Here is a 12,562-nt window from a genome sequence, read left to right as displayed (position 1 = left end):
GAGTGTGGACTGTGTTCTTGTATTGTGGAGTCCTGGGGAGCCAGGGCATGACCCATGCCATTGATTCTGCAGGCCTCCACAAGACAGGATCACAGGGGGAAATCGGCCTGGGTACACATGAGTGGACGGGGATACAGTGCCATCAATAACAAGATGGTGCTTTGTCCACAGCTCACTTCAGTTATCCTAACCTAGTAGGGTGGCCATCCTTATCTGTTGCAGAGGGATGTGTAGCAGAGGACGCGATCCTCTAAAGGTAGGGTGTTCAGACACCAGTGTTAGGATAACGAGGGGTCCTGTGAGATGAAGGGCTGCCCAATACCTTTCTCTACTCATGGGTCAAAGGTGTTGGTGCTGGGATTTGACATCTAATTACACCGTGAGGGGAGAAATCCCCCAGGAGCGCCTGGTATTTTCTTCTGTCATAGGTGTGTTCACTATGGAGCAGAGGAAAAACCCAGATGACGCCACAGAAGAGAGTAGCTATCCCCCCTGACACTCTTGTGAGGCTCCAGAGGATCCCACTGGATTTTGGCAATCAAGCAACCTTTGTTCAGAGGTTTTCAAGAGATAGAGGACTGTGCCACAATCCAGCGGGAGCATTATCTCAGGCTCTGGAGAAAGACTTGGAGATGTTCGGGTGGAAGAGCTTATTCAGCTACGATCTCTTGTTTCACCCAGTGAAAGTTCTTCTGGTTCTGGTCATCATCATCTACATGGGACTGTGTATCGGAGGGTCAAGGGACTTATTGACCAAGCACACCAGAACCAGACAGAACTTTACCGAACTAACCGGAGGAGGATGCTCAGGACATGACTCCAACATAGTCCTGTAGCCAGACATCTTATGGACACACTTTGTTTCCTATGAGGGTTTGGGACGTATAACTTGTGCTATCCCGAAACCCCATAGTACTATGTACATATATTGATTTTGAATGTTGGTCGATTGTGTACCCATAGACACTCTAGGTACAAATGTGTGACAGCCTATACCCAGGGAAACTCGCCCAACGCACTGCGGTGAGTTATAACTTGGCTGTACACATTTGCATCCTATAGTCATTTCCAATTGACACGGGGGTCTGTGACCTACCTGTGTCCTTGGAGGTGTAGAGAGATAGGCCAGGTTGCATGAGTCTCTATGGGTACACACATTTAATGAAATTTGGTGGTGTTGGGAGGGATGTGACCTGTTTTTGTGTGAATGAGGAAGAGTAGATTCCCTAGGGACAGGCCCCAACTCCTCTATCAAGGTATTTTCCACTTTAACCCCAAGAACGGTGACGTTTGTAAGGGTTGGACTGAATGTCAGTGAGTGCGGTGTTCTTTCCCGCAATTAGAATTTAGGTACCATGACATCACTTCTTACCAGAAATTCTGACCTGCCTTGTAAAGACCTACGTATCCGTCCATGGGAGAACCTCCCCAACAACTGATTGTTCAATCAAGATGGAAGAAGCAGTGTCAGAAGAAAAGTCGTGCCGTTACTAACAGGAAGCCATTTCACGGTTGACCGTACTACCTGGAGATCGTGAGGGTGAAGCTATCCCAGAGTCTGACTAAAGAAAGACGAAGATTGGGACGGCAGTGGGGTACCTAAAGATCGACACTGACAAGGAAAATGAAAGGAGGCCAGTCCACGGTTGCTACGTGGATCGACCCATAGACTGTGAGGGTGAAGCCATTCCAGAGTCATTGGGAGAGGCTGATACCTGAAGATTGACACTGACAGACCACAGACCAAGAAAATTCCAGAGAAGAAGACGGTGTATTCTGTGGATGGAGACGCCTGGTTACGTTGAAGGGCAGGTCGGAGGTGTTAGTGCGCGATGGGTGATGACTAGGTGCCTAAGGGCCATATTACTTCAGTCCTTCCTGAACTGTTACCAAGAGGGGGGTTGAGGGTGCAAAAATATCCCAACCCTTCCCCCAAAAGTTGATTGTCGTATTTCGACAACAGGGGGATTGTTGAGGGAAGTGTTGGATTTAAATATATATGTATGTATGCCCTTACATATATGCATATATATTGGCCCTTTTGCATGGGCCGGTCCAGGTGGTATGGGTGTATACATGGAGATGTGCCCCCTTGTCAGCATACATCTCTATGTATAATATATCCATATGCAGGTGGGCTTATTACTGCCCATTTATGATATTGTGTATATGTACATGCATGTAGATGTGCCCCAAACATCTATATGGATGTACAGTACAGACCAAAAGTTTGGACACACCTACTCATTCAAAGAGTTTTCTTTATTTTCATGACTATGAAAATTGTAGATTCACACTGAAGGCATCAAAACTATGAATTAACACATGTGGAATTATATACATAACAAACAAGTGTGAAACAACTGAAAATATGTCATATTCTAGGTTCTTCAAAGTAGCCACATTTTGCTTTGATTACTGCTTTGCACACTCTTGGCATTCTCTCGATGAGCTTCAAGAGGTAGTCCCCTGAAATGGTTTTCACTTCACAGGTGTACCCTGTCAGGTTTAATAAGTGGGATTTCTTGCCTTATAAATGGGGTTGGGACCATCAGTTGCGTTGAGGAGAAGTCAGGTGGATACACAGCTGATAGTCCTACTGAATAGACTGTTAGAATTTGTATTATGGCAAGAAAAAAGCAGCTAAGTAAAGAAAAACGAGTGGCCATCATTACTTTAAGAAATGAAGGTCAGTCAGTCAGCCGAAAAATTGGGAAAACTTTGAAAGTAAGGGCTATTTGACCATGAAGGAGAGTGATGGGGTGCTGCGCCAGATGACCTGGCCTCCACAGTCACCGGACCTGAACCCAATCGAGATGGTTTGGGGTGAGCTGGACCGCAGAGTGAAGGCAAAAGGGCCAACGAGTGCTAAGCATCTCTGGGAACTCCTTCAAGACTGTTGGAAGACCATTTCAGGTGACTACCTCTTGAAGCTCATCAAGAGAATGCCAAGAGTGTGCAAAGCAGTAATCAAAGCAAAAGGTGGCTACTTTGAAGAACCTAGAATATGACATATTTTCAGTTGTTTCACACTTGTTTGTTATGTATATAATTCCACATGTGTTAATTCATAGTTTTGATGCCTTCATAGTCATGAAAATAAAGAAAACTCTTTGAATGAGAAGGTGTGCCCAAACTTTTGGTCTGTACTGTATATACCTAAGTGCCCCCAGGATGGGTGGATATATATGTATATACTGATATGATCCCCAGGTTGTGTAGTGTGTATATGTGTGCATATATATATATATTGATCATCCTGGTTCTGTTATGACGTGGGAGTGTGTGATGTTATGGTGTAGCAGCTGGGGGGGAGGCTTTCATTTACAGCTTGGGCAGGAAGTCCTTTGTTTCAGTTCAAGCATTCCGTCACACGCCCACGATGATGTCATCACCCTCCTGTTGAAGGAGGAGGGGGGCTGTTTTTGGGCTATATTAGCCCAAGCAGGACAAAGGTGCGGGCTCTTGGAACCAGACTACAATCAGAGACACATGGGAACAGCTCCCTGAAGGAAGAGAGGCCACATGCCCCTGGAGATGGCCTAGTAACCCTGGAAGGACTAAGTATTAACCCCTACCTGTCTAGCCCCTACCTACCCCTCACATACCCCCTATATCCCCAACAATAGTAACCCCTTCCCTGCCACCAACACATCCCATTGCAATACCTATCCCTGCAGGCCCTGTCCTCACCAACCATCCCCTTACCCTGGCTGCTGCATGAACCTCAGCCCTGTTCCCCTGCTCTGCCCTGCTGCCCTGCAAGTCCCTGACCATTAACCCATTCACTGCATACTGCCCTGCCTCAGCATTAACCCCTTCATTGCCTGATCCCTGCTGCAGTCTGCTGCCCTGATAACCCCTGCCATACCAGGCCTTGGCCTGACCCCTTGTACCCCGTAGGGACAGTGAGTAGCCAGGCGGGTGGGTTACTGATATTTGTGTGTATGCAAGTGTACTATTGTAAGTATAGCTAGTGTGTGGGGTTAATTGAAAATTGTGTATTGTAATTGTAGTTAGAACCGTATTAGTGTGTTGTTATAGTATGTTTACTTATATTGCTGTGTGCTGCTATAAATATATATATCTATTCCATTGATATATATATATATATAATTATAAGCAAATATTAGACTGTTACGTATAGTGTGTTAATAAATACCTTTTATTTAAGCACAGTGTGTAGTCTTTTGTAGTAGTAAGGCGCCGCAGCAATAGTCGCACGTAGTGTAGTTCAGTGGAGTGTATAGGTAACAGAGGTAGTTAGCTAGTTAACATAGCTAAATAGGTTATTTATATTATGATTTAGGCATAAATAGGCGGAGTCATCACTAGACGACTCACGTCTATTTATGAATATTAATTATTGAGATTTGCATAAATAGCAATAATTAATATCCCCTTTAACAATATATATATATATATATATATATATATATATATATAGTAAGGGATCGCTCTTTCTCAGGGGGTCGCAATAACAGACTTCTCCTCTGACAACGTGGTTAAAGTTCAAATGGTGCTTTATTGTGGCACTTAAGCACCATCACAAAAATAAACACCAGCCCATCTGGGCTCTACCTAATACTCGTGTTGTCTCTACCTTACCTATAGAGCGCCGTTCACACACAGGATTAGATCTGGCTTCCTCAGCCATATGCGGTCCAACAGCCTCCAGGCTGTGACCACAGCTGCACCCTTGGGAGATTATGGTCCAGAAGTCCTCCAGACTCTGACAGTGCGACCCTCTTTCCGCAGGCGTCACTGGGCCCCCAAACTTCAGGCTTTCACACAGCCTCATGGCCCCTCAGCCCTCCTGGCTGAGACCACACAGGGCCTTTGCAGGCTTCTTTTCCTAAATCTCTCTCTCTCAGTCATACACAGAGGGTTGTTTTATCCATTCTTGATTACAGCAGCAGGCCTCACCTGCAATCACCTCAGCTAAAGGCAACACATGTACTGGAAGGGTGTGGACTGGCAGATGTCACTACCAAACCTATCCAATAGTCCAAATAAACTCCAGCCCAAATTACACTTTGCTGAAACCACTGCAGATTTCTGGATTCTATTTATCTCACCCAGCTGAGGTATTTTGGTGGGATATACACGCCTTCCAGCACTGTACACATTACCACTATATATATATTTATATATATATATATATATATATATATAACATTAACATCTAAGTGAATGGGTAAAACTGAAGTGCATAAAAAGTTTACTTGGGGCCTAATACTAATCACTGTGCCATTATTACTGTATAATCACTGTTTTTCTGACCCTGAGGAGGGGCTGGATCATTAGTGAGTATATGCACCCTTTCAGTATCTATTTGAAAATAGCTTATAAAGGGTGTATTAGGCACCACGATCTTATGCACTTATATAGCAATGCTATATTTTGCAGCAATTTACAGACATTAGCATAAAGTTGTCCCCAATGGAGCTCAAACTACAAATTGGCGTGGTATTAAAAAGCAGGAAGTGCTCAACCCCATATGCAGTGGTGTATCTATACAGGGGGGGCAGATCCTGCACTTGTGGCCCGTTGCTAATGGCAATCCCCAGCAAAAATGCATACAATGGAGGATGCCTGCAGCGGACCACAAGTACCACAATGGACATCCTACACAGGATAGCAATTGTGTGGATGTGATAAACAGTCAAAATAACATAACAAAAACAAAGACAGGTGCACTATGCGGTCTTACTAACCCTTGTACTGGTTTAAAATTGAGAATTAGCCAACATATCCTGCTTGGAGGACATGTCTGAGCCCGAGCACCGCGCCAAGGTTTCTCAAGTAGCTCGGGAACCTAACGCTAAACCTACCTGGGCCGTATGGGCAATACCAGGAGCCAGTGGGCGAATTACAGGTGCGCAAGGTCCGACTCAAAGCAATCTCCCAGTAACCTCCAGCATGGGACCATGCATACAATGGGAGAAGGCAGAGAGCTCTGAGCCCCACCCAAGACTGGCTGATATAGCCCAGGCCTCACATGTGCACCAGAATGCTGCCTGTGGATGGAAATGAAGGCACATTCAGACTAGGAGTTTCTACACCTCCAAAAATTCAAAATACAAACTACAAATTGGCGTGGTATTACTGGGAGATTGCTTTGAGTCGGACCTTGCGCACCTGTAATTCGCCCACTGGCTCCTGATATTGCCCATACGGCCCAGGGAGGTTTAGCGTTAGGTTCCCGAGCTACTTGAGAAACCTTGGCGCGGTGCTCGGGCTCAGACATGTCCTCCAAGCAGGATATGTTGGCTGTTAAGGGGGAATATTAATCACCAATATTTATGCAAATATCGATAATTAATATTCATAAATGGGAGGAGCCGTCTATTGATGACTCCGCCCATTTATACCTAAATAAACATAAAACACTACTGATTACCTCTGATTGCATATACATTACACTGAACTACACTACGTGCGACTTACTATCACTATACTACGGCGGCGACTAGTAAAAACACCATACACTGTATTATGAACAATAAGGAATATTTATTACACAATACAATTATACAAGTCTAACAATATGCTATATCTACATATATTCATAGATCAATGGATATGAATATATATACATACAGAAGTACACACCGCAGTATAGAAATGGTACTACAATAAACACAATACAAACCTAACTACTCTACACAGCACAATCCCAAATTCCACCCCACACACTATCTATATAATACAATAATACATTCGCATACACACAAATATCAGTAACCCACCCGTCTGACTAATCACTGTCCCTAAGGGGTACAAGGAGTTAAACACAATGGTGGCTCTGCAGGGGTTAATACCTGCAGGCCAAGGGACACAGGGTTATGAGTTATCAGGACAGTGGTAGCAGGGATCAGGCATTGAAGAGGTTAATGGTCAGGACTCTGCAGGGACAGGGCAATGCAGAGGTTAATGCTCCGCAGGGATTTATTCACACACTATATGTTCTAATATTTGCTTATAATTATATATATCTATATCAATGGAATAGATATATATATTTATAGCAGCACACAACAATATAAGTAACAATACACTATTTCGGTCCCAAGTCCTCCCCAACATCTAACTACAATTGTACTAATACACATGCATACACTTTACCAGCAGCCCACCCAATCCTGACAATATACTATCCCTACGGGGAATAACCAGGGGTTATTACGGAACAGGGGATATGAGGGATCTACAATCCTGGGGGAACACAGGGGATATTAGAATTATAGGGGGACTCAGGGCAGGAGAGGTTAAGGGTAACCAAGGGTTATACAGGGGGTGACTGGGCTGCTTCCAGGGTACAGGCTCATCAAGGATTAATGCTGAGACATGAAGTCAGCAGCCAGGGGTTAGGGGATGGTTGGTACTCAGCCATTTTTCAGGGCCATGTGGCCTCTCTTCAGGGTGCAGCTCCCATGTTTGTTATTGCAGTCCAGGAATCCAAGAGACCGCATGTCTGGCCTGCTGGGGCTTTATAGCACAAAAGCAGCCCCCCTCCTCCTTCTTCAACAGGAGGGTGATGACATCATCGTGGGGTCGTGTGACGGAATGCTAGTACTGAAACAAAGGACTTCCTGCCCAAGCTGTAAGCCTCCCAACTGCCACAACATAACATCACACACTCCCACGTCATAAACGAACCAGGCTGATCAATATATATATATATGTACACATATACACACTACACAACCTGGGGATACTTAGGTATATACATCCATATAGATGTTTGGGGCACATCTACATGCATGTCCATATACACAATATCATAAATGGGCAGTAATAAGCCCACCTGCATATGGATATATTATACATAGAGATGTATGCTGACAAGGGGGCATACATACATCTCTATGTATACACCCATACCACCTGGACCGGCCCATGCAAAAGGGCCAATATACATGCATATATGTAAGGGCATATATACATATATATTTAAATCCAAACTTCCCTCAACATTGGCTAATTCTCAATTTTACACCAGTACGAGGGTTAGTAAGACCGCATAGTGCACCTGTATTTGTTTTTGTTATGTTATCCCAATGGAGCTCACAATCTAAGTTTCCTGTCAGGATATCTTTGGAGTGTGGGAGGAAACCTACGCAAACAGGGGGAGAACATACAAACTCATGCAGATGTTGTCCTTGGACCCAAACACTGCAAGGCACCGGTGCTAACCACTGAGCCACCGGGCTGCCCATATCAGTTCCTTTTTGTGTTCTACTACCTTTGCAGAATAAAAGGCACATTTCATGGGGAAAGCATTTTATGTCACTGCATTCCAAGTGCCAAAATGTATTTCTTTTCCATGGATATAGCCATATGAGGGACAGTTTCTTGAGGCACAGATAATATTATTTTAAGGGTTACAGAAAGAAAATTGATTAACATAAGTTCATCTTTCACTAATCACTTTTGCAAAATGAAACCACATATTGTGAAAAATGCCTTTTATAGTGCAAAATTGTATATGTACAGCCAAATGTGGAAAGGGATTAAAGTCCTTCACTACAAGCCATACTATTAATGTTTTATGGAGACTGCACAGTTGTGTGCTTCATATATTGTATCTCTCTGCAATGGGTGTACCTGAATATTTTCTGAACTCAATAACTTGGGTTTATATACATAAACATTCAGATATGTATGGAAATATGTAGTCTACCCTAAAAGTTTTTACTCTAGATGACATTGACATATTATTATGGATTATCGAAGACATTCCATTATAGTTCACACCACCTGCATGGAAAAAGAGAAAGAATGACAATGTGCATTTTTTACAACCCATAGTGTTATCCTGGGTAAAGATATGGTTCATTCAGTCTGCAATCCATTACTTGGTAACTAGAGATGAGCGAATTTTTCAAAAATTAGATTTCGGCCATTTAGCAGAATTTTGATCCTTATTTATTTTTGGCAAATCGTGTTACAAAACGGCTATTTCCTGGCTGCAGAGAGCCTTTATAGTGGTGTAGAACACTGTGCCTTGCAGTAACACGGATAGGTGATTCATCTGCATGTCATACGGACTTACTGTATTTTTTCACTACTATAGGAAGTCTGCTATGGTAGTGAAAAAATACAGTAAGTCCGTATGACATGCAGATGAATCACTGCACACCTCGCTTATTTGGGCAGTCACGGGGCAAAAACTGACCAAATAACTCAAGTATGAATTCCACATAGATGCCTACAGAACCTGTTCTATTAAACTCTTATACAAGTAGAGCCCCCTGACAGAGTGGAGAGGTTGTCAGCAGTAAGTTTGTGTCAACGTCACTGATTATTTTGCCTTTCCTCTAATCCGTCAGAACAATAACCCCCAAAAAACGGATCCTGTCTGTGTAGCATCCGCCTTCACTTGGTCAGCATTTGGTCAGTAATCCATCAGCATTGCTAATGCCAAAAAAAACAGGAGTGGATCCAAAACAGAGATGACACGTGAATGGAATATTTGCATGTCTTCTGTGTTTTGTACCCACTCCTGCTCTTGGCTACCAAATCATAAGCCAATTCTGATGGGACCATACAGGCCTTACAGCTGCTATACAGGAAGGCCGAAAAGCAAAATAGTGGCCCAGTCATGAAGTAGGGAGGGTATGAACAGCATGAGAAGTCCACAGAGTGGCCCTATGACATAGTAGTGAGGTGAAAGCAACATGAGGAGGCCACAGAGTGGCACAATGACAATGTGGAGGTGGCAACAGCAGCATCAGGAGGCCACAGAGTTGCACAATGACAGAGTGGAGGTGGCGGCAGCATCAGGAGGCCACAGAGTGGTAAGGTGACATAATTTGGAGGTGGCAGCGGAATCTGGAGGCCACAGAGTGGCACAATGACAGTGTGGAGGTGGCAGCAGCATGAGGAGATCACAGATTGGCAAGGTGACATAGTGTGGAGATGGTGGCAGCATCAGAAGGCCACAGAGTGGCAAGGTGACATATTATGGAGGTGGCAGCAGCATCGTGGCAAGGTGACATAGTATGGAGGTGGCAGCAGCATGAGGAGACCACAGAGTGACAAGGTGACATAGTGTGGAGGTGACAGCAACATCAAGAGACCACAGAGTGGCAAGGTGACATAGTGTGGAGGTAGCAGCAGCATGAGGAGACCACAGAGTGACAAGGTGACATTGTGTGGAGGTGCGTAGCAATACCAGTACCAGTTGAAGATGGTGGGTGAAAGAAGGAGCTCTTGGCATCAGATGTGTGGCATCAGGCGGGTGGCAGCATCAGAATAGTAACTGAGGCAGGTAGCCAGAAGAAACCGGTCTCTTTTGTCAAAGTGTTGGTGTGGCACCATGGAGGATCTAGTCTGATGCATCAGGCATCGGTGAGTGGAAATCCTGGCGGATCTATGCTCGATTCATCTGGGTGGACAGGCGAGTTCTTCTTCGGGTAACTATGGCCCCCGCCGCACTAAACACCCGCTTTGATGCCACACTACTGGCCAGGCAGGACAGCTTTTCCAGGGCAGATTCTGTCAGTTGCGGCCACAAATCCAGTTTGGCTGCCCAGTAGTCTAGCGGATCTTCCATGTGTGGTGGCAGGGTGCTGTCCAAGTATGCCACCACCTGCTGGTTCAGGTCCTGCTCTATGTCTAGCTGCTGGTGAGTAGTTTCTTCACTATGCGGGTGAAAAAAGCTGCTCATCAGCGACTCTAGACTCAGGCTGCTGCTGATGGAGCTGGTACTGCTCATGCCACTCCACCCCTCCCCAGCAGCAATGGCAGTGGAACGTGAGCGCAGAGGGACACCCCAGTCAGACCTGCTAGAAGGTGGACAATGGCGCAGACAGGCAGCGGCCAACTGACTACATAGGATGTCTCTATAGTAGTTCAGTTTCTCCTCCCTCTCAGCAGGTGTAAAAAAGGCCCCATTTTGGACTGCTAGCGAGGTTCCAACAAGGTGGAGAGCCAGAAGTCATCCCTCTGCCGAATGGTGCCAATTTAGCTGTCACTACACAAGCAAGTGAGCATTCAGTGGGCCATTTGTGCAAGTAACTCGGAGAGACTCCCTACCTCCATCTCCACTGCATACTGCCGCGGTATGTCTGGGTCCTCCTCTTCCTCATCACCCTGTAGTTCTGGCTGCTCCTGCTACTCCTCTCCTGTCACCTGTGTATAAAAAACACCCATTTCGTTACACATTGCTTGTGCTCCAATGTCCTCCTTCTCCTCCTCCTCCTTCTCCAGTTCATCCCCCACAGGGCTCATCTGGCCGTGAGATCTAGGCACCACGTCTCCACTCCCCTGACCAGCCAGATTTACCAGCATCTGTTCCAGGACATAAAGCAGTGGAATGATATTGTTCATCCCGTAGTCCTGACAAAAATTGTGGCCTCCTCAAACGGCCTGAGCAAATGGCAGGTCTCACGCATGAGCTGCCACTGGCTGACATCAAAGTTACACAGGGGAGTACTGGTCCAACATATGGAGGGTAGAAACGTCGCATATCAGCCTATGTTGGGGATGCCATTCTGCCACTGCAACTTAAGGAGGGTGTGTTTTGCGGTTTACGAGTGCATGCAAAGTTTCCTGGCCATTTTTAGGATGTCTTGCAGATTTGTGGAAGATTTCAGGAACCACTTGACAACCAGATTAAACATGTGTGCCATGCAGGGCGCATTGCTCAGCCCTCCTTGACGCAGCACAGACACCATGTTCTTCCCATTGTCGGTCACCATGGTTCCGATTTTCAGTTGTCGTGGAGAAAGTCAGGATTCAATTTCTTGATGAAGGAAATGGAGCAGTTCCTACCCCTTGGTGAATCCATTCGCCCAGGCAAACGAGGTGTAGAACAGCCTGACACCACCGTGCCCTGCACATGTGGTATGCTGGAGGGGCACTGTGAATTGTCCCTGCAGTGGAAGCTGAGGACACGGTGGAGGATGAGGAGGCAGAGGTGGACATTGTCAAAGGAACAACAGCGTCAAAACGTGAAGGCGGAAGCGGCGTCACCTGGCCAAGTTGCTGGTGTGGCTGGGCAGGAACCACATTTACCCTGTGGGCCGTAAAGGAGACATATTGTCCTTGACCACAGTTATAGCTACAGACCAATTTTTCCAAAAAAGGCTCTTTCACAAAAAAATGTCACCACTGAATGGTTAATCGACGTAATTCGGTCCTTACAGCAAAAGGAAGTTTACAATAACTCATCAATTTTTCTAATAAAGGCTGTATCACAAACAAATTTCATCACTGAATGTCAATGTAAATTCACTGCAGAATGGCTAATAACACATACTTATTTTTGCTTTTAATACAGAGCAACAATGTCTGTATGACAATGTAAATTCACAGCAGAATGGCTAATAACATGAACTTATTTTTCCCATTAATACACCCCAACAATGGCAGTATAACAACACCCTAAAAAAATAAATAGAACAATCACAATTCACCGCAGAACGGCAAATAGGTCAAACGTATCTATCCTATTATTATACCCTGTAAATGGCTGTAGTACAATGGAACTTCACCGCTAAACGGCAAATATATATTTTTTTTGCCACTAATACTCACCAAAAAGGGCTGTCAT

This window comes from Bufo bufo, chromosome 1 (genome assembly GCF_905171765.1).
Source record: "Bufo bufo chromosome 1, aBufBuf1.1, whole genome shotgun sequence".
In the NCBI taxonomy this organism is placed as follows: domain Eukaryota; kingdom Metazoa; phylum Chordata; class Amphibia; order Anura; family Bufonidae; genus Bufo; species Bufo bufo.
Note: the sequence above shows the minus strand (reverse complement) of the source record.